Source organism: Grammomys surdaster, unplaced genomic scaffold (assembly GCF_004785775.1).
Source record: "Grammomys surdaster isolate TR1022 unplaced genomic scaffold, NIH_TR_1.0 198, whole genome shotgun sequence".
NCBI classification, from domain to species: domain Eukaryota; kingdom Metazoa; phylum Chordata; class Mammalia; order Rodentia; family Muridae; genus Grammomys; species Grammomys surdaster.
In genome coordinates, this window is record NW_021604643.1 from 2,139,954 (window position 1) to 2,163,926 (window position 23,973).

Here is a 23,973-nt window from a genome sequence, read left to right on the forward strand (position 1 = left end):
TGTATACTGCTATAGTGTATAGGCTGTCCCTCCTAGGCAGAGTTAGATTGCTGGTGTTCATATCTGGCATTCATTAACTCTACTCTCGTGTAATCTTTCCTCATCTGTGAAAGCTGAAGATAAAAAAAAATACAGCTTTATGGAGTTGTCATGAAGATTAAGATAGTCGTGTAAAACACATAGAAACAATGTCCAGCACAGAGAAGGTGCAAAATAAAGCATAGCTCTCATTAGTCTATCCATGTAGTGAAAGCCTCTGCCTTAATCCAGTTCTCTTTACCCCTGCCAGAATACAAATGCTATACAAGTAGTAATAGGACTGTAGTGAACATTGCCACTTCTCATATGAGACTTTTAAAGTTCAAATGGACCAAAGTAAAACAATATTAAACAATTACTTTCTTTTTTTTCCTTTTTTTGTTGTTTTATTTTTTATTTTTTATTTTTTTCTCAAATCATAATTAATTCACACAGGGGTATAAACACAGAAAGGCAGGATGTGGGGAAGGGAATGACACTGGAGTGTGGGTGTTCAGGGGGAATACAGATATCTTCAGAACCGGGTATCGGCTGGGTGAAGGTTCAGGGGACAAGTCACTATGACTCTGCCTATGACTCGCTTGTCCTTATCTAAGTTGGTATTGTCTGCCAAGGCTACCTATTTACAAGGTCTATGACTCCTCAGGCTTATAAATTTCCACAAAAGCTGCCTGTTTACATTAGCTTATAGCCATCTGTTTTAATGTTTTTCCACTGAGACCCAAGACTTGGTGTTAGTATACATGTATGACAGGCCTATTGCTGATTTTAGGCCTATGGCTGATTTTAGGCCTACAGTGTGTAAGCAGGGCTGCCCATGACATCCCCTCCCTTCTCTAAGTATAGAAGGGCTGTGGCAATTCTAATCTTTCGAAGGCGGGGATAGAGGCCTGACCTCCAGTATTTGAAGGGGACCTTGTAATGGCTCCAGTCCCCCTGTCGTTGTCAAGTGAAGCATGAGGGCCATACCAGTCCCAATGTCTTTTTCCTGGAGAGGGGATACTTTTGACATCAACCCCTATGCAGTCAGGCTTGTCCCTCAGGGAACCCAGAGAGATATTTTTAACTTTTATTATATTCCCTTGCAGTGCTTAGCCTCGCAGCCTAAGCAAGAATTCAGATCGCCTGACAGAGGGAGTTCTGGGTGGCCCCTCTCTGCTTGGTCTAGGGGCGGAAGTCCCCTCTTTTAGGTTGGGTGGAGATGGGTTTTGGGAACATCTTGTATAAAGTAACAATCTCATCTTGAGTCTCGTGGTCCTCCATAGCGAGACTCAAAATTACTTTCTTAGCCAAGTCCACCGCTTCACACAACTGGTGGACAGTCATCCATACTTAGTGGCTACCCTACGAACAGCAAGCTACCAGCATTTCTCTATGTCATTGTGGAAGTGTTGTTGGTATGCTGCTCAGACTTCTGGGTGGCAGTGATAATTTTAATGATGGAAAGGCTCTTGTTCCCTTTTCTGTTCTCCTATCTTCTAGGTGGGAAAACACACTCTGTTTTCTTCCCGAGGTAATGACTTGTGCAAAAAGCTGGAAAAATCAAACTGTACCGTTAAAAAGATGATTAAAAAATTAAGTTTCCTCTCACACATGAGTGGACAAGCCTGCCTGAAAATGACACAGCAGCTTTCTTTTCTTCCTTCCCCCAGCCTCTCTACACCTCCCACAGATACTGGCTGTATCCCTTTCTCTGACTTGGCCAACAATTGGTGCTCTTCCCATGGAGAAGCAGGAAGTACAGTTGACAAATGTCCTGTGTGAACCTTTTGAGCCACAATTCGGAGCTGCTCCAGCATCCCTTCAGCCTCCTTCTTCCCTAGGAATGTCAAGTAGTTAGATGATAGGTACACTTGCTGCTTTTAATCAGCACATATGTTTTTCTGTTATTGAGTGCATCTCATGGAGGACTTGTGAAGTTAGCATTCTCTACAACACCCACTCAGATAATAGTTCCTCCATGACTACTCTAACAAGTTCAGATTCTTCTGAATGATCTTCACAGATCCTAATGTGACACCAAAGTATATCATTTTCTTTCATTTTCAATGTTTGTTCGAGGAATGATTTTACCTTGGAATTGCAAAGGTATTGAGATATATAATCTTCATAAAAGTCTTATGGATTAGGTGGATAGAAAGATGCACAAGACAAAACAAAGCAAAACAAACCCCACATATTCTGTGCTAAAGTGCCTTCCATAATTTGAATATAGAACTGAAATAACATTCTCATTATAAATTATCCACTCTTGTATATTTTGTTATAGCAACAGAAAGTTGACTGAGTGCATAGTTTGGACATGGTCCAAGTACTAGTTTAATATGAAAGAGATAGTGATTGAGTCTTTTTCAGAAGGAGTGAGTGGAAACTTCATAGAGATGTAGGGACAACACACACACACACACACACACACACACACACGAACATACCTACACATATACACACACCACACACTTGAACACAAAAGATAAACAAAAGCTGTTTTTTTTAATCTTTAAAATATTTTGTGTTTGGAGATTCAACTCTGAATCTTGTACAAGCTAGGTGCACAGTCGACCACTGAACTTCACCCTCAGACTCTGCAGTTACCACTTTCAATGCTATAATGACAACATTCTCAGAGCTAAGCAACATAAGTTATGCATTTCTGTCTAGGTAGAAATGAGGCATACACTACTTTGTATAGTATCTTATCGAAATGAAGTATGAGGGAGAGATTATCCCCAAATTCACTTCAACCACACCCTTCTGTGATGTAATTTCCCTCCACTAGTCCCCACCTAAGATTTTCCTAGCTCATAAAAGCACCATACACTGGATCCAAACCTTCAACACATGGACTTTTGGGAGACATTGAGGTCCAAAACTTCTGCATTGAGTGACTAGTTTGCCTGATATATGTGACTATGTACAAACAGCTATGGGGTGCTCAGATGTTTTGTCTTTCCTGAGCTTTTCTCTGTGGCCTCTTTCTTGATCTCACCCCACATCCTTGTCTTTCAATCCCCTACACTGAGAAGAAAGCAAGGGACATGAGAAAACACACTAGGTTCAACTTTTAAATATTTTAACTTATAGCTTTTTTAATGATGAGAATTTTAATTAATGTCAAGTGCTAAATGTACATGGCACTAAACTATATTAATGAAGATAAGTTCAGTGACTACAACTAGACGAATTGTCAAATTGGAACTAGCATTCTTGATGAATATGCTTGGAAATATCCTCAGTATAAGAAAACATTTAAAATAATCATTGGTTAATAAAATATTTAATAACATCCCATTTATAATTGCCTAGAAATGCCTTGGAATAAACCTAATATATGAAAGACTTAGGCAATGAAAACTTTAAATGAAAAGGAAAGAAATTGAAAAGGACACCACAAGATGGAAAGACCTCCCATGCAAATGTCAGCATTTTTAGCAAATGATGTTGGGAAAATGGAAAAAGTATTTGGGGGAATAAAACTTCATCTTGCTTTTTCACTGTGTATGTAAGCAAATATTCTAAATGTATAAAAAAAATCTCACTGTTAAACCTGAAAGTCTGAAGTTTCTATCAGAATTATTAGTATACTTTAGGATACAGGAAAGCACTTTCTGAATAGGACTCCGGTCACTCAGAAAATCAGACCAACAATAAACATATGAGACTTTATGAAAGGAAACTGTTAATTAAATGGAGAGGCAGCTAAGAAATGGGGAAAACAATCCTTTTCAGATATGCATATCTGACCATAAATTAGTATCTATAATCTACCACAAAGTAAAATAAAAGAACTCAATAAACAAACAACAACAAAAATTCCTAAATAGCAAGAAAACAAATCTTCCCCAGTTAATACATATATAGTTGGCTATGGTGTGAAACAGAGTAATATAGTTTCGAGAACAACGGCAATAGCTAGTATTGTTTAGAGGGTCCCTGGGACATCTCAGAGAAACAACTTGAAAGGAAGCATACCACACTTTAGAGTGGGCTTTTTATTTGAAACCATTCATGTAAAATATTTGTCCTCAATTTAATAAAGATCTGCAGCATACCTGCTCTCTCTGGATTGCAGTTTTCTGCCAATGCAATGTAAGAATCACTAAAATCAACACAAATAATGTAACCCAATGTCAGTACAGCCTGAACAATAGATTTCTGAGTATATTCCTAGCTCAAGAGTTTATAATCAGCTTAAAGGAGCAATTAAAAAAGTTTTCTTCTTAAAAAAGGCCAATAAATCATGTCATTGGGAGAAAGTATTAAAAAACTATTAAGTGTGTATTAGGACCAGTGAAAGCAAGCAAATAAACAAACTACTTACATACTATTGGTAGGAATGTAGTATAGGTCTCATGAAAATAATAAGTGAAATAAACCAGTCCAGAAAAACAAATATATTTTCTCTTACATATAGAATCTAGTTTTAAAAAAATGACATAAAAGTAAAAGGATGACTATGTGGAAAGACAATGTGGTTTAAAGGAATGGGCATTCATTTGTCATATGTATATATGACATGAAAATATAAGAGGCATTATTTGGGATGAAACTAGCAAGAAGAAAAAATGGGAAAGGATAATGAGGGGAAAGTATGAAAAATAAAATATATACATATAAAAATGTTATAGTGAAACTCATTTCATGAGGTAACTAAAATAATAATAAAGAAAAATGAGAGACTTCCAGTCTGGGCCAGAGCGTAGAGCAGATCTCAGGCAGCAGCTCTGTACCCAACCTCAGAAAACCCAGAGGAAGAGGGCCTCCCAGGAGCTTTAACTCAGGCAGCATCTCAGGTAAAAAAGAATCACCCGTGATGTCTGCTGTTAGAAGTTCTAATCCAGGGCTGGAGAGATGGCTCAGCGGTTAAGAGCACTGACTGTTCTTCCAGAGGTCCTGAGTTCAATTCCCAGCAACCACATGGTGGCTCACAACCACCTGTAATGGGATCCAATGTCCTCTTCTGATGTGTCTGAAGAGAGTGACAGTGTACTCACATACATAAAATAAATAAATCTTTAAAAAAAAAAAAAAGTTCTAATCCAGATGCTGGCCTCCAAACTTATACTACTCAGACCTTTGAAGGGCCATTGACAAGAACATCAAACAGCTAGAGATTGACATTACTAATCTGAAGAAATCCCTCATTTCACTGTCAGAAGAGACTTCCAAAAATCGCAAAGATCCTTATTGGATTTGATTTACTCTATTACAAAAGAAAAGGCTGTGTACAGCTCTTGACTGGGTACAGACCTTAAAGAAGAATGTTGTCTTTACATAGACAAGACAGGGAAGGTTAAGGAGAGCATGAAATAGGTCAGAGAAGGCCCTGAGAAAAGTCAGAGAGAGAAAGAGAAAGATAAATGCTGGTACAAGAATTGGTACTTTCCCCCATCTTGGGACCGTTATTTGGGTTCTTTTTGCTTATTTCTGCTGGTCCCTGGGCCTCAAATAGGCTGACTAACTCTGTGAAACAACAGATAAATAATTTGGTAGTAAAACCTACTCAGATACATTATCAGAAGTTAGCTATGGAGGATCACGAGACTCAAGATGAGGTTGTTACTTTATACAGGGTGTTCCCAAAACCTATCTCCACCCAACCTAAAAGAGGGGACTTCTGCCCCTAGACCAAGCAGAGGGGGGCCACCCAGAACACCCTCTGACTGGGGATCTGAATTCTTGCTTAGGCTGCGAGGCTGAGCACTGCAAGGGAATATAAATAAAAGATGAAAATATCTCTCTGGGTTCCCTGAGGGACAAGCCTGACTGCATAGGGGTTGATGTCAAAAGTATCCCCTCTCCAGGAAAAAGACATCGGGACTGGTATGACCCTCATGCCTCACTGGACAGGGGGACCGGCGCCATTACAAGGTCCCCTTCAATTACTGGAGGTCAGGCCTCTATCCCCGCCTTCGAAAGATTAGAATTGCCACAGCCCTTCTATACTTAGAGAAGGGAGGGGATGTCACGGGCAGCCCTGCTTACACATTGTAGGCCTAAAATCAGCCATAGGCCTAAAATCAGCAATAGGCCTGTCATACATGTATACTAACACCAAGTCTTGGATCTCTGTGGAAAAACACTGAAACAGATGGCTATAAGCTATTGTAAATAGGCAGCTTTCGTGGAAATTTACCAGCCTGAGTAGTCATAGACCTTGTAAATAGGTAGCCTTGGTAGACAATACCAACTTAGATAAGGACAAGCGAGTCACAGGCAGAGTCATAGTGACTTGTCCCCTGAACCTTCACCCAGCCGATACCCGGTTCTGAAGATATCTGTACTCCCCCTGAACACCTACACTCCAGTGTCATCCCCTTCCCCACGACCTGCCTTTCTGTGTTTATAACCCCTGTGTGAATGAATTATGATTTGAAAAAAAATTATAAAAAAAGAAAAGAGAATATATATTATATATTTAAATTTTATATTATACATTACTTATATAATATACACATATTATATAAATCAATAAAATAATATAAATTTATAATAAATAAAATTATAATATATATGTCTAAGTGGTTTTAAGTTTATGCCAGACTCTATGATGGCCTCAAATAATTCCTATATCCTGATACTCGTGTTTTGTAGATTCCTACTCTTGAGTAAGTTTTGATTTAATCTTTTTGTGACCTTTTTTTTTTTCTTTCCTTTTTTTTTAAAATTTTTTTTTCAAATCTTAATTCATTCACACAGGGGTTATAAACACAGAAAGGGAGGACGTGGGGAAGGGGATGACACTGGAGTGTGGGTGTTCAGGGGGAATACAGATTTGGTTTAATCTTTGCTTCTATCAGCAGGGAAAGAAGCAATAGTGCTTTATTTCTAAGTTTAGGCTATTAAAGTCTTGTCTTCCTACCTGAGGTTTCTGCCTTCCCTCTTGACATATCTAGCCCTCCTCTCATCATTACTCTAGGTGAAGCAAGCTGACATGTTTTGAATAGTCCTAATGAAATAACCCTATAGTAAGGAAGCAAAGACTGCAGGAACCAGCTATTGGTGACTGGGGGTATCCCAACAAATATGTGAGTGATCTTGGAATAGTAATATTCTCCAAATGCACTTGAGTCTAGCGATGTCTGAAGCCTTGTTTGCCATTTGTTTTTCTAATTTTCATCTCATGAAAGACCGTGAAGAAGAAACAACTAGCTCTCAGGGTTCCCTTGCATGGACATTGAACCCTGCCATGAGCTGCTTGACTAGAGTGGCTTTGGGAACTCTGGTGCAAGCCTGCATGACCACCTCAGTCCTTCATCTTGCATTCCTGTGAAGCCAGCACTGTATGGGTGCAGGAGATGTAGCTAGTGTGACACGTAGCCTGGATCCCTCTCATAGCTGCTGTGCCTTGCTCAGGTCCTTGGTTGCTGACTCTAGGGAAACACTTTCCCTGTACACATTTTCCAGCAAGGATGCTCTAAGGGCTGCATTCTCAGTTCAGACTTCCTCCTTTAAAATTAATTTAAATTTTTACAAGCTGCAGCTTTGTCATTGGTATGGTCTTGCCCACACAGGTTCTTATAGACTGTCCTTGTGTAATGTATCAAGTTTCTCTTTAATGACACCACTTTCTGTAACAACCATAGCTACCTTGTTGGAATCCAATCTGTTAGTTAAGTTTAGCTATGCTAACCACATTTTCTCACTTAACTGTTATCTAAAAAAATTCTTAAACTTTTTCTTTCACTTTTAAAAATATAATGCATGTTGATCATGTTTTAAACCTCCTCTAATCCTTCCAGATCCTTCCCACCTCCCTACCCATCCAACTTCATGTTTTCTCTCTTCCTCCCCTCAAAATCCTGCCAAACAAAATCAAATAAAAAATAAATAAGACCAACAAAACAAAACAACAACATCAACAACAAAAAATAAAACAAAATCCCACAAAACTAAAGAAAAGAAAAGCTATGGAGTTTAGTTTGTGTTGGCCCACTATTCCTAGGCATGAGGCCTGCCTTAGAGTGTGCATAAATTATAAACAGCTTCTTGGTTAGGTATAAAACGTTGTGTCTATATCCCCCTGATATCTTTATGATCTTGTTTTAAAATACAGATTCTGATTATAAACCTCAATAAATGCAGAGAGCGATAACCATGCCACAATGTGGATGGTAGGCTGTTTTCAGATTTCCTCTACCACACAACTCAGCTTAATCCTTCACTAAGAGCTTCAGGAGATGAGCAGAATGTAGCTAGATTGTCATCACCATCACCACCATCGCCAGATTGTGACACCAGAGTCCTCTAGTCCAATTCCCAGTAGAATTCTTGTTCTCCCAAGAAATAATGAGTCTTGTCTTCATTATCCACCATTCTCTCAGCATTCTGAGTCAAATTCCTGCTAACAGGACCTTTAAGTTCCACTTAGAGTATTCTAGGACTACATTAGTCCACAGGTCTTCATAATCTTCCAATAAACAAAGGCCTATAGGTTTCATGGTCAGGTTTATCAGTAAACGACCCCATTTATGTTTTTTTCTGATTTCACAACTTTTATATGTTACTGCTATCAATACAATTCATATCTTCTAACTGTTCTTTTAACACACAAACTTTTTCTTGTAGTTTTAAAAAATTATTGATTCCCTGGGACATTTACATTATGCACCTCAATTACACTAACCTCCCAGTCTTTCCATATCTGACCAAGCCTCCCCCCTTTTGTGACCTCCATGCCCCCCAAAAAAGTAAAAGTAAAACTAAAAATTAAAAAAAATAAAAATAAAAATAAAAACCTTATCCAAGCTGTGTTATCCATATACTCACTGGAGCAAGATCAAATTTCCAGTGGCCATTTCCTCAAATAGAACTGAGTCCTTCCCCTTCTGCATCCCCATCAGAGGGCATCAATTGTGGAGTCCTACGTGTTAGAATTTCTATCATATGTTTTAAGATTTCTGATTTCTGTTCGGTGGCTTTCTGTTTAGGTTGCTACTTTTTGGCAGAGGGGTTTTGGGGCAGGGCTAGGGGTTGTCATGGAAGCCTTCCATGTCCCTCCCTCTCATCGGTGCATCTGTAGTCATCGATGTCGCAGCAAAAGTAGCCTCCTTGCAGGAGCACAGATCACGGGCCTTAGTTTCTGGCAACAGCACAGACCACAAACACATCTCCCATTTGCATCAGTACCATGAATCTAGAAAAGGACCTTGGAGGTTGCAGGACCCACGGACATCACCATAGGTTCAGCCTGCAGCATAGACCACGGATGTGGGGCTAGGGTCGGGGTGAGGAGCAGCCTGGATCAAGAGTGGGGTCAAAATGTGTCTAAATCTTGTCCTGAGATCAGCAGGAATAGGATCACTCCCTACCAGCTCAGGGCGTGCATGTCCCAGAACACATAGCCCTGCACCCACACCTTTGCCCACTGGAGGGGGTCATGTAACCTGGTAGTCAGGTGAAACTTCCTCTTCCCTTATCATGTCCAGCAGCACCTAGAATTCTTCCTTATGCAAATGAGGCATCTTTACCTTACCATGATAACCCCACGATCCCCTCAAAGGTTTAAATAGCTTTTGTTTCCCCAGTAAAATGAACTGTCTCAGTGCAGCTGCCTCCCAAGAGTCTGTTCTCACAATGCTCACCTCAATAGAAGCAAAGCCTGAACAGCATACTGACATCCAAATGGCCTTTGATGGTAACCCTATCCATAGACATTAACACAGACCTGATTGCACCAGGACCATGGACCTAGACGTGGCACTTGGTGACAGCACCTGGACATCACCATGGACTCAGGTGGCAGCACAGATCACCCACATCAATATGGCCCCAGGTATCATCAGGGCCCAGGGCCGTCAGTGTGGCTGCAGCATAGACTTGGGCTTCTGTATGGCTCTCAGTGACAAGAACCACAGATATTAACATGTCCAGGCCTAGTCCCAGCTGCAGCTAAACCTGGACAAGAAGTGATTGAGAGGAACAAGGATTTCTTTTAACTCAGCTTCATGGTAGAGGTAGTAAGGTGATTGGGGCTCTGATTATCATATGGGAGCATGTAGCTAATCATATCACTGTAGCAGATAAGAGCAGAGGCCTGAAGATAGCTGAGAGCCATCAAGCAAATGATTTAATTTATAAACCTTCTTCAGACTTTTTGAGTTTTTTAACACATTCTCTTCACTTATAAGACTATAAAGTGATTATGATATATATATATATATATGTATTTGTTTTGCTTATTTTTTATTACATTTTTTTTAACAGTCCAGTCTTTGCCCCCCTCCCTGTCCACCCTTTCACAGTTCTTCATCCCTTCCTCTTCCCCCTAGTCTCCATGAAGCTGTCCCTCCATTCGTTAGGCCTTCCCTCTCCCTGGGGCCTCAAGTCTCTCTAGGGTTAGGAGCATCTTCTTTCACTGAGGTCAGACCAGGAAGTCCTCTGCTTGTATAATGGTTGGGGCCTCGGAACAGCTAGTGTATGCTGCCTGGTTGGTGGCTCAGTGTCTGAGAGCTCTCAGGGGTTCAGGTTAGTTGAGACTGTTGGTCTTCCTATGGTCACCTTCCTTCTCAACTTTTTCCAGCCTTTTCTTAATTCAGCTACGGGAGTTCCTGACTTCAGTCTAAAGGTATAAGCATTTGTGTATGCCTTGGTCAGCTGCTTGTTGGGCCTCTCGGAGGATAGTCATGCTAGGCTCCTGTCTGTAAGCACATCATAGCATCAGTAATAGTGTCAGGCCTTGAAGCCTATCATTGAGATGGATCCAAATTTGGGCCAGCCACTGGACCTTGTTTCCTTCAGTCTCTCGTCCATTTTTGTCCCTGCAGTTCTTTTAGATAGGAACAATTCTGGGTCAGAGTTTTCTTTTTCTTTTTCTTTCTTTTTTTTTTTTTTGTTGTTGTTTTTTGAGACAGGGTTTCTCTGTGTAGCCCTGGCTGTCCTGGATCTCACTCTATAGACCAGGCTGGCCTCGAACTCAGAAATCTGCCTGCCTCTGCCTCCCGAGTGCTGGGATTAGTGTGCCACCACTGCCCGGCGGGTCAGAGTTTTCGACTGTGGGATGGCAACCCCATCCCTCCACTTGATGCCCTTACTTTCTACTGGAGGTGGACTCTACGAATTCCCTCTCTCTACTTTTTGCTTTTTATTTTAATCATTGATTTTCTATCTTTAGGAGTTTTCCTTTAAAACTCCCTGTGCCTGTATTATTTTCTTCAGTCTTAAATGAATATCTCTAACTTTTAAATAAAACAAATGAACTTCATTTGAGAACTTTTAAGACATTTTAAAGTAATTTTAATTTTAACTGTTTTACTTAAAAAATAATTTTTTAATCACCTAAATGTTTTATCTGCTTTTGCCCCCTCCTTTCTTTTGGGGCAGGGTCTCTCTACACAGCTCAGAATAGCCTCCAGTGCCTGACCAGCTTGTCACAGATTTCTGAATTGTTGGATTACAGGAAGTTTGACTTAAATGTTTTAACTCACTAATCTCATATTTTTTACCTTGTAATATGTAAGAAAGGAAGAATCGTACGTATATTTTTTAGTGTGAAAATGTTAACATTATTCCTTCTCTTCTGAACTATAGTTTCAGCCATATCCTAATTTTCTTAGTAACAAAAGCATTGAACTGCAAGGAGCTTATTTAAAAAAACAAAACAAAACAATATATTTCATCGTGATATAGAACAGAGGACAGAAGAAACACATGGTTTTTGTTGTGAAGTGGTGACACAGTTTTCACTTGTGTGATCCCATGCAAGACCAGATCATACTGAATCATATCTGCAAGGCTTTATTTACTTATTTACAGGAAAACCCTGCTAAATATGCCCAAAATGTGACCAGTCTATGTGGTGAGTGTATGAATGTTGGTCATGTTACCCTCTGGTTGTTCCTTTGTGTTCAAAATGGCTGCAACCAAAGCATAACAGTGAAAGACAACTCAGTGCAGAGCTATGGGACATTTTCCAGTGTTTGAGATAATATCTGATGGAGTTCTTTTTTATAATAGTAAGAAATTTGGGAAAAGGGAAAAAAGGAAAGCAATAGACATCATTTTTCCTTTAGTTGTCTGAATTGAAATATGTTGGAGAGATTTCCTAGTCTCAGTATGGCTTGCTTAACTTCATCCTATCAGTGAATATTCTTCTAATATCCAATGATTGGTTTGCAATGTACCTTCAGCCTTACAGTGTGATGAAATCTTCTGGAAGGTGGAACAGCTAGCTGAGGTCACTGCAGTGTTCCTAATTCAGTAGGCCTGAGGGGTATACATTAAGTATTTCCATTTCTAACACGGTCCCACACACTCCTGCACTTGAATGTAGCTGCAGACGAAGCTCATACACCGAAGACGCTTTCCAGCAGGTGTTTAGCCCCAGCTGCAGCTGCTGCAGGTAGGAGCAAATGCTTCCTACTGTACTCAGGAAATTACTCTTGTGTCATGGAGCTGCCTTCGAAGATATGGCTGGAAGGCTTCCACTTCTACCTCCACCACAACAGCTGAAGGATGGGTGCCTACTAAACCCTGGTCCTTACATAGAGAAAAACCAGCTGTGCCTTGTGGTTTACAGCCTAGATAGGCACCCAGCCCTATCAGATCCTCCTTGTCACCTGCAGAGAAGGCCGAGGCTGTTCCCTTTTTTTCTTGTTTTCCAACACTCAGTTTTTGGATATTTGGTGATGGACACAACACACACACGCGCACATGCACACGCACACATCTCAACACACACATTATATGTAATAGAATATATAATAGTTAATAAAGTGAGAATAATGGGTGTGGTAGTGGCTCAAAAGTCTGCAGAGGGAGGAACACTCAGTTGGAAATGCACTCCTAGCCAGGTTCTCAGGAGGCCAAGTTCTCACTAGCTCTTTCATTCTGTAGCATGGTTGGCAGGTCATCCAGGAAGAACCACCAGGTTCCATCCAAAGGGAGCATGATTGCTGCATCAAATCCACTCAGAGTCTTTGCAACCCTATGCTGGTGCCATCAGGTGCTGTTTCTTTTCACTGTTGAATGGGAAATCATTTGAAAATGTTTGCACTACATGAGAGTATTGGTGGCATGGTTGGTCAGATCAAAGCTGACACTGTAATTTTGTCCTGTAGCTGATGGAGGAATCCGTTGTTCACTGTTGATAGCTTCAGATTCTTCAGTTAGAGGTAGATGAGTGAAGCACTGCTTAGGAAGCTCACCCACGCGTCTCTGGGCACAAACTGGGTGCTCGGTCCCTTGATACCTGGAATTATCTATTGCTTTTCTTTTGCTGTAACAAAACGACATGACCCAAAGCAACTTATGGAAGGAAGAATTAATTTTGGTCTTACAGTTTCAGAGGGACAAGGGTTCATCATGGTAGGGATGTCCACACGGTAGCAAGTGGCAGGCACAGTGGCTAGAGCAGACATCTGAACACTTGAACTGATATCTTGAACTGCAAATATTAAAGCAGGTTGACACTATGGACTCTCAAAGCCTGCCTACAGTGACATGCTTCCTCCATCAAAACTACAGCTCCTAAACCTCCCCAAATAGCTCTACCAACTGATGTATTTAAGTGCCTGTATATAGAATTCTAAAGAGCTCTATGGGTGGCACATGTCATTTAAATCACCATGATTCCATCTCACTCTTTCCTTGCTGTAAAACAAGTATGCCACACAGAAGAATCTCTTTGCAATATGCTCTTTGGATCACAAATTCTGCTGGACTGTATTCTTTTTTCCTTTGCTCTTTGAAGATGCCAAACTATCAGTCATTCAGCAATTTTCTAATGAGAGATTAAAAACTAAATGTGATTAAAAACTAAATGTGATTAACTGGGGCTGTGGGTGTAATGATGCAACCGGATTAAAACCAAATGAATAAATACCAGAAAGAAATCAACTCAAAAAAAGAAAGTCTAATACCCACTTTTAAAAACTTGTAAATAGAACCAACGACAGCTTCCTGTTGAAGGAGAAATGTAAATTATTCACTCCAGTTCATATTTCAGACAGTCAATTTTATTCTTTCATCTGTAAATTTTAATCATTTTAAAATAAAGAACTCATATCCTTTTCAGTATCCCAGGGATAATAATTTCATCATATACTTTGCCAACAAATTATGATAGAGACACAGTTGGCATTTTAATTACACCAGTGCACCACAGGCTAACGGAAGTGAGGAAGTAGTTCTTTTTCCTGGGAAGTAGCTAACATAGAAAAGAGGCTAGAACTAAGTCTCACGAGTCATTTTGGAGGTAAAACAAGTTGTAGGATATTTGTGCGCGTGACTCATTGCCAAGAATATTTTCCCCTTTGATCTTAAATTTGAAACACAAAAATAACCATAAATAAAATCCTCCAATCTGCATGCAAGCTAAGATGTGGAAGGTCTAGATATCAGAATAGAATTTTTATAATAGAATTCTAAAGGGCTTTAATTCTAGAGGTATAAAATAAATCAAGACAAAATTAACATATTCTACTGCAGTTAAAGTTGAGTGTTCTGGGTAAGGGAATTCAATTTAGCAGTATGTTGAGGTAAGTAGGGAGAGGCACGCTGAAATGGTGAGATGTTTTGTTTGGCATGGGCAAATTTGTGTTTATATTCATAAGGTCTGAGGCACAGGAATGAATGTCTTATTTCATTTTTCCCATTGAGTCAATTTTGATCATAAACTTCTCGCTGGGTGGACGGTTGTGAATTCATTTTCTCATTTTAAAATTCTTTAGTTTAATTTACAGTTTGAGTTAGTTCAGTCCATGGCTGCTTATCCCATGTGCTGAGCAAAACATTTTGGCAGCAGGACTTTGTGGCCAGGGAGCTTCTTCACCATATGGTGATGAAGAAGCAAAGAGAAAGCTTATGCTCAGGGTGTTATCTTTTCTTCTATTCCATCCAGACTCCCAGCCTAGGTGATGATGTCACCATTGTCATTCATTCATGGTCTGTCTCACTACCCTTTAGTTGGTATTCTCTGGGATTCCTTTACAGACACACCAAAAGGTGTGCCTTAGGAATCTTCTCGGCCACCTTCCATACAATCAAGTTGCTCTATTGTCTTAGGGTTATACTCCTGTCCACAGCTAAGTAATGTTTCCTCCCATTGGTGTTCTGGTACCCAGTAGTTATAACCAGACTTGTTTAGATTCCAGCTGTTTCCACTGGAAAGGAGATGTACCCACCATTCTCAGAGAGAGTCTTGAGGCAGCATATCAGCAAATCCACACAAGAACAATCATGATGAAAGTTTTAACGTTTTTAGGAAAACACCACAACCTCTGTTCAATGTAACAGATCTGCATTGCTGCCAATGGAGTCGTATTTCGGCAAAGCTGGGATTGAGGCCGTGGCTATGGTGAAAAGTTATCACCCTTAAAACCAAAATGTTCGAGGAAGTGAAGGTGACTATGTCCTGTTTAGTAACACAAGCTTTGAGGGGTTGTTCAATGCCCACCAATAATACAAATCCTGTTCAGTTGTTGTAATTAGTTAAGGACAACTGAAAACACATGTGTTTCCTTCAATCTGAACATGGCATTTTTCTGAAGTGCTGTAAGTTAGGTTTGAAGTGCTCAAGTGTTTAGAATTAATCAGTTAACTAGTGGCTCTGTTAGACATTCATCTGGCTTCAGGTGATAGTAAAGGGGCCTGGAACTGAGGACAGGGAGCTAGAAGGCCAGAAAAATAGTATGTTCCTTAGTATCCTGGTTAGTTTTTTTTTTTTTTTTTTGTCAACTTGATACACACATTTTTGAAAAGGAAGTCTCAATTGAGAAAATCTCTACCAGATTAGCCTGTGGAACATGTTTTTAAATAGTGATTGATAGAGAAGGCCAGCTCACTGTGGGCAGTGCCACCTATGGGCAGGTCCGCCTGAGTGGTTTAAGAAAGCAAGCCGAGCAAGCATTGGTTTAAGTAGCATCTCTCCAGGCCTTCTTCTGCTTTAGTTCCGGCCTCCAAGTTCCTGCCTTAAGTTCCCACCTTGGTTTCCTTTAATGGACTGTGACTCAGGATATGTAAGCCAAATAAATCCTCTCCTCTCCCAGTTGTTTTTAATCATGCTGTTTTATTGTAGTAGTAGAAATCCTAACTAAGATATTTAGGGCCCATGAGAAGATGGAAAAGTCATTTAGTCTTGTACCCAGAAAAATAAGTGTTAACACTTACCATCTATTTTTGACTGACTTCTGTTTTTTTTTTTCACAATTAGATAATATTTCGCTTTCCTTCATCTGGCACACACACCAAAAAAAAAAAAAATCCTTTTGAGGGGAGGTGACGTAAGAAAGGGTGAAAGGAGAAAAAAAGTATGTTGACAAACATACAGGCTGTGTATCACATTAGTGCTAAAATAAAGTTCAAAGAAGTTGTGGTTGTCAGAGAAGCAGGTGTATCTGGGCAGACTGGCTAGACTTCAGAGCACAGGCTGGCTGCTAATTTATAGTACATGGAAGTGACTTTGGAGTTGTTCTGATGCTAGTTATTCAATTTTCTCATCTTTCAGAGAAATGAACATACTTAGATAGAAAAGGAATATGTTATTGGACAGCCCCTCCATCAACACTAGTCTGAAGTAGATCATGTTTGGTGGTTCCTCAAGCACATCCCTATGTGCCATTTGGATGAGGCTGCTGGTCAGGCATGTAGACTTTTGCTCTGCCTGCCTGGGATGCACAATCAGTGACTGATGTCTCTCATCACAAAACTAGGACAGAGTGTACATGAAGACCAGTCTGACTGCTAGGTTTGCAACCTTAGATTTCTATTAATTTAATGGAATCTTCTCCTTGGATTTGGTTTGCTGTTCTTTTCTTACTACATGGTAATGTGCCTATGCCTGGGTATTATGTTCTGTGGTCATGACCTGAGACTGATGGTGTTGTTTTAAATTGCAGGTTATACATTATAATTCCCCCAACCTCCCAAGTTCTCTGGAGACTTTTATCACAATTTTATAAGTATGAAAGGTATGTGGGAAACAGAGGTAATGTTTTCCTCTTGAAGTTTTCCCCCTTCATAATGTTGTGAATGATTGTCCTTTGAATCAAACAGTCTCTAGCCTGGGAAATTCAGCCATACCCTCTTGCAAAAGAATCATCCAAACTGAGTCTGTTGACCATTTACACTTCTTCACACAGGGAAGAGGAAAGTAATGAGACCCTTACCTGAGTAGAGGACCACACCATACCACTGATTGTAAGCATCTCTGTCTTAGTTGGTATGGCTTTAGGGAGGGATTAGACTGCACTGCAGTGTTTCTCAACCTGTGGGTGGCAAACATTTTGCAGATTGCACATCAGATATCCTGCACGGCATACATTTATACTATGATTCATAAGAGTAGCAGAATTATAGTTGTGAAGTAGTAACAAAATAATTTTATGGTTGGGGATCCCCACAAATGAGGCACTGTAATAAAGACTCATTGCATTAGGAAGGTTGAGAAGCACTAGGTTAGATTATATAGGTCAGGAGAAAACTGGTGTGGGGGTTCCACCTATGTGGGTATGAGGAAGCCCTCAACTCTGCTAAATAATGGTTTTCCAGGTTTAGTCTTTTGTGGGGGATGCACCCACAGGCCCAAGGAAGCCCAATAATCCCATTGGTTACCCAGAGTGAACTTTGGCCTAATCATGCCTTGTTTTGCTGTTGGGATCTTAGGAGAAGGGGTAGATGTTGTTTATATGTCAGTCTGGAAAGGAATTTTAGACACACACACACACACACACACACACACACATCATATATTCATGCATCATTTTTCTATCTAAAAGGAGACAATGACTATGTGAGATACAACATTTAAAACTGCCATCCTTGCAACCAGATTCTTTTCTAATTATGTACCCCAAGCAACTTTGCCTCATCTACCTGAGCCATGTGAAACAGAAAGGTGAATAAGAAATATGCCAGTACTCATTCTACAAACCTGCTGGGACTATGAATTCTCAGGGACATCTGCAAAGTACGTTAGCAAAATGTAAAGAAACCCTAGAAATCTGATGTCTGTGGCTTCTAAAATATATACAGCAAGATGGTTAGAGAAGTTTTAGAATAAAAGAGAGAAAACACAGGCAAGATATAAAAGGTTCAGAAGAACTTTGATCAGAGAAAAGATGATAAAGAACAGGAGAAGGAAGATCTTAGAGTAAGATGCACAATTCCATTAGGAGAGAAAATGAGTGTACACCTAATGTTTACCAGAAGTTGAGAAACTCAAACTCACAGTGGATGGACAAGGCTTAGATACGTGAGTCCTACAGGTCTGTCTGAGCTCTGGTTCTTCACCGTTCACCCATCATACTACATAATTTCTCAAGTCTTAGTAGAGTTAGAATAACCTGTGAGTGACAAAGTTCATTGTTACTGTTTGTTCTTAACTACAAACACAAATTCATAAAATCAGTATTTAGATAGGTGGTCAGTCCCAGCGTTGTGGCTTTGAAGGGACAGACAATTATGCTAATAGCTATATTTGTTCCTTTAAGCAGTGGTTCTCACCCAGTGGGTTGTGACCCTTTTGGAGGTTGCATATCAGGCATCTTGCATACCTTACTTTTACATTATGCTTCTTCATATCAGCAGCAATATTACAACTATGAAGTGACAATGAAATAATTTTGTGATTGGTGGTCACCACAACATGAAGAACTGTTTTAAAGGGTCACAGAATTAGGAAGGTTGAGAACCACTGTTCTAAAGAAACTTTTCTTGGGACTAAGAATATCTTGATTATTACCTCAGATGATCTTTATGGAAATATGTTGCGTGTCTTTCATTGCCGCATGGTAGTTCTACTTTTTGTTTGTTTTTCACCTGTGCAGAATTTTATTGCCTGAATCATTTTCTTTTCTTTTCCCTTCCTCCTCTTCCTCTTCCTCCTCCTCCTCCTCTTCCTCCTCTTCCTCCTCTTCCTCCTCTTCCTCCTCCTCCTCATCCTCTTCTTCTTCTTCTTCTATAAAAGGTGGACTTTTTTTATTGGATGCTTTATTTACATTTCAGATGTTATCCCCTTTCCCCATTTTCCCTCCACCCAGAAACCTACCATCCCATCCCTCCTCCTGCAGCTTCTATGAGGATGTGCCCCCACCCACCCACCAACTCCCACCTCCCCGAATTCCCCAACACTGGGGCATCTAGCCTTCATAGGACCAAGTATCTCCTCTCCCACCTATGTCCAAAAAGGCCATACTTTCTTACATATATAGCTGGAGCCATAGGTCCCTCCCTAGGTGCTGGTGGTTTAGACCCTGGGAGCTCTGGTTGGTTGGTATTGTTGCTCTTCCCATGGGGCTGCAAACTGTTTCAGCTCCTTTAGTCTTCTCTTTCACTCCTCCATTGGGAAACCCAGGATCAGTTAAGTGGTTAGCTGTGAGCATCCATCTATATATGTGTCAGGCTCTGGCAGACCTCTAAAAAGAGCTGTATCAGGCTCCTGACAGCATGTACTTCCTGGCAGCCACATCAGCATCTACCTTTGATGACTGCACATGGGATGGATATCCAAGTGGAACAGTCTTCAGATAGCCCCTTCCTCAGTTTCTGTCCCACATTTTGTCTCCATATTTGCTCCCATGAGTATTTTGTTACTCCTTCTAAGAAGGATTGAAGCACCCACACTTTTGTCTTTCTTCTTCATGAGCTTCATGTGGTCTGTGAGTTGTATCTTGGGTATTACAAGCTTTTGGGCTAATATCCAATTATCAGTGAGTGCATACCATGTGTGTTCTTTTGTGATTGGGTTACCTCACTCACAATGATATTTTCTAGTTCCATCCATTTACCTAAGAATTTCATGAATTCATTGTTTTTAATAACTGAGTAATACTCCATTGTATAAATGTACCACATTTTCTGTATCCATTCCTCTGTTGAAGGACATCTGGGTTCTTTCCAGCTTCTGGCTATTATAAATAAGGCTGCTATGAACATAGTGGAGCATATGTCCTTGTTTTATGTTGGAGCATCTTCTGGGTATATGCCCAGGAGTGGTTTAGGTGGGTCCTCAGGTAATGCTATGTCTAATTTTCTGAGGAACTGCCAAACTGATTTCCAGAGTGGTTTTACCATCTTGCAATCCCACCAACAATGGAGGAGTGTTCCTTTCTCCACATCCTCACCAGCATCTCCTATTACCTGAGTTTTTTATCTTGCCATTTTGACTAATGTGAGGTGGAATCTCAGGGTTGCTTTGATTTGCATTTCCCTGATGACTAAGGATGCTGAACATTTCTTTAGGTGCTTCTTTGCCATTCGACATTCTTCATTTGAGAAATCTGTATAGCTCTGTACCCCATTTTTAATCAGGTTATTTGATTGTCTAGAGTCTAATTTCTTGAGTTCTTTGTATATATTGGATATAAACCCTCTATCAGATATAGGATTAGTAAAGATCTTTTCCCCATCTGTTGGTTGCCATTTTGTCCTGTTGACAGTGTCCTTTGCCTTGCAGAAGCTTTACAATTTATGAGGTCCCATTTGTCAATTCTTAATCTTAGAGCATAATCCATTGGTGTTCTGTTCAGGAACTTTACCCCTGTTCCCAAGTATTTGAGGTTCTTCCCCACCTTTTCTTCTATTAGTTTCAGTTTATCTGGTTTTATGTGCAGGTCCTTTATCCACTTGGACTTGAACTTTGTACAAGGAGATAAGAATGGATCGATTTGCATTCTTCTACATGCTGACCTCCAGTTGAACTAGCACCATTTGTTGAAAATGCTGTCCTTTTTCCACTGGACGGTTTTGTCACGGAATATTTTGGTTTCTCCATCTATAGTTTTGCTGGGTATAGTAGTCTGGGCTGGCATTTGTGTTCTGTTAGGATCTGTATGATGTCAGTCCAGGATCTTCTGGCTTTTATAGTTTCTGGTGAGAAGTCTGGTGTAATTCTTATAGGTCTGCCTTTATATGTTACTTGACCTTTTTCCCTTACTGCTTTTAGCATTTTTTCTTTGTTTTGTGCATTTGATGGTTTGATTATTATGTGATGGGAGGAATGTCTTTTCTGGTCTAGTCTATTTGGAGTTCTGTAGGCTTCTTGTATGTTCATGGGTAGCTCTTTCTTTAGGTTAGGAAAGTTTTCCTCTATAATTTTGTTGAAGATATTTACTGGCCCTTTAAGTTGGGAATCTTCACTCTCATCTATACCTATTATCCTTAGGTTTGGTCTTCTCAACGTGTCCTGGATTTCCTGGATGTTTTGAACTAAGAACTTTTGCATTTTGCATTTTCTTTGACAGTTGTGTCAATATTTTCCATGGTATCTTCTGTACATGAGATTCTCTCTTCTATCTTTTGTATTTTGTTGGTGATGCTTTCGCCTATGACTCCTGATCTCTTTTCTAGGTTTTCTATCTCCAGAGTAGTCTCCCTTTGAGATTTCTTTATTGTTTCTTCTTCCATTTTTAGATCCTGGATGGGTTTCTTTAATTCCTTCACCTGTTTTGTTGTGTGTTTTTTTTTTTTTTGCAATTCTTTAATGGATTTTTGTGTTTCCTCTTCAAGGGCTTCTACCTGTTTATCTGTGTTCTCCTGTATTTTTTTTAAGGGAGTTATTTATGTCCTTTTTAAAGTCCTCTATCATCATCATGAAAAGTGATTTTAAATCTAAATCCTGCTTTTCCAGTGTGATGAGGTGTCCAGGACTTGCTATGATGGGAGAACTGGGTTCTGATGATGCCATGTAACTTTGGTTTCTGTTGCTTATGTTCTTGTGCTTGCCTGTTGACATCTGGTTATCTCTAGTGTTACCTGCACTTACTGTCTCTGACTGGAGCCTGTCTTTTCAGTTACCTTGCTTGTGTCAGAACTCCTCAGATTCCAGCTATCTCTGTGATCCTCTGATCCTGAGCTACTGGGTTGAAGAGCTCCTGAGACTTAGGCTGCCTCTGGGATCCTGAAATCCTGCTGCTCTGAGTGCAGTGGTTCCTCTGCTGCTCTGAGTGCAGTGATTCCTCAGCTGCTCCAAGTGCAGTAGTTCCTCTAGGATGGTTCATGATATGATGTCTTCATGGGAGCAGAGCAGCTAGGTATCTGCCCCAGCCAAAAGGCCCAAGTGAGGGGCGGAAGGGGAATGGTATTCTGGACGGGGGAGGTTTGGGTGAATCATGGGTCCCGAGTGCCCCAGGGTCCCAGTTGCAGCTCCAGGGCATAGGGTTGTGGAGGAAGGTTCTTACCTGCTGCTCTGAGTGCAGTGGTTCCTCTAGGTTGGTTCAGGATATGGTGTCTTTAGTGGAGTAGACCAGCTAGGTGTCTGCCCCAGACAAAAGTGGTGGTTCTATTTTTAAGTAGTCTTGTATCTGGGTGAAATATGAGACCATCATTGAATGCTTTTCCAGGAACTTCTAAGTTTGTAGAATTTTAGGCTATTTTTCTTATCAGCATTGGGCATCTTTCATGTACCTATACATATACTCATCCTACTTGTAATCTTTTGCTCTTATTGTACTTCTGAGTGATCTAGAGTGTAGCTACCTGAGAATTGTCTGAAGAGACCATAAATAAGAGGTCCTTATATAAACCCCATGAAAAAATCATCAGGTAACTTAGTTCCAGGCTTCTCTTTTAATTTTGAAAGAAACACAAACTATTATTTCAATAAATTGCCAGCGAACAAAAATGCTCCTAAATCTTTTGGTTCCACACTTGAGATCATTAGTCAGAATCAGTTTTTATGGTGCCCTTGATCTTGTCTATCACATCTTTAAAATCAAAAAGAAAAATCTGCCTTGTAGACCTTCAGTTATACTAGTATGCAAAAATGCTTACAACCCATCATGCCTTCTGCTACATAGTGGATACTTATTTCTAGCTTCCTTCGTATGTTTGGATTCTTTTGAAGCTCATGCACTGTTCTCATCAGCAGCCCATGCCTCACTCTTTTACCTATCCTGAATAAGGGCATACCACTCTTTTTTCTGCTTAAGTTTCTACATGCAGTATATTGTACTAGTGGTTTTAATTTAAAATATTATTTTTACTCTCTACACTTATAGACTTGGGATACATTTTCATTTCTAAGTATTTCATTATTTCTTCTAGGGTCATAAAACATTCTTTAAAATTTATTATAATACAATGTAGAATCAAATGCAAGTGTTATGAAAACATTTTTGTAGGATGATGTGGAACTATCAGATTGTGTTGCTCCAGTACAGTTACAGGTAAGTGAAAATCCAGAGTCATTTAAAATACTTTTTTACAAACAAATGAGAAGACATACCTAGAGAAGAAGGACAGGAAGTGGCTTATCCAAAGTCAAAAATATTAATATAGGCAGATTAATATAATTCTGCAAGGGAAGGCATTTTTTAGATGAGAAGACAAGAACATTTAGCTAATAAAATTTCTGTAAAACTGAAAAAGTCCTATGGACCATTTGCTTTGAGAACTTTTATTTTAAAATAATTAGTTTTATTCTGTTTGAACAATGCTTAAAGGGAGGTCAAGATAACCTTTTGCTATTTTAATTCAATTGTTGAATTTAGATAAAAAAATCAAGTTATATTTATGTAAACCCTCTGGCTTTCTACTTAAAACTCTTTTTAATCATAGGAATACTCGCTAAACAGGCATAGAACAAATATATGAGTATATCCTACCAGCACAAAATTATATTGTTTTGTCATGAACTACATTGCTAATAAGATAGAATTTGATAAAGTGGCATGTGGCTTAAGAAAACTATTTTCTTGGTAGGAAAACTGAAATAAAGATTTTGACTGGATTGTAACATGTGTTTCATAGCAGATGCTTGGAGTAAATCTGTAATGTTGCTGCATCCTTAGATGTGCTTAGAATACAAACTCAGCAGTGGCATTCCAGGCTAGCATTCTAGCTGTTGCTTTTACCTTTGTCTGGAGTTGTACAAGTGAATGAGAAACAGATATTTTAGAAAAGTTCAGGTGCATATCCCATGCATAGTTGGGGACATGTAAGCCACAGGTTCTTAGTATGTAGCATGTTCACACGTGCATGACTGGAGGTGATCTAGTTAAG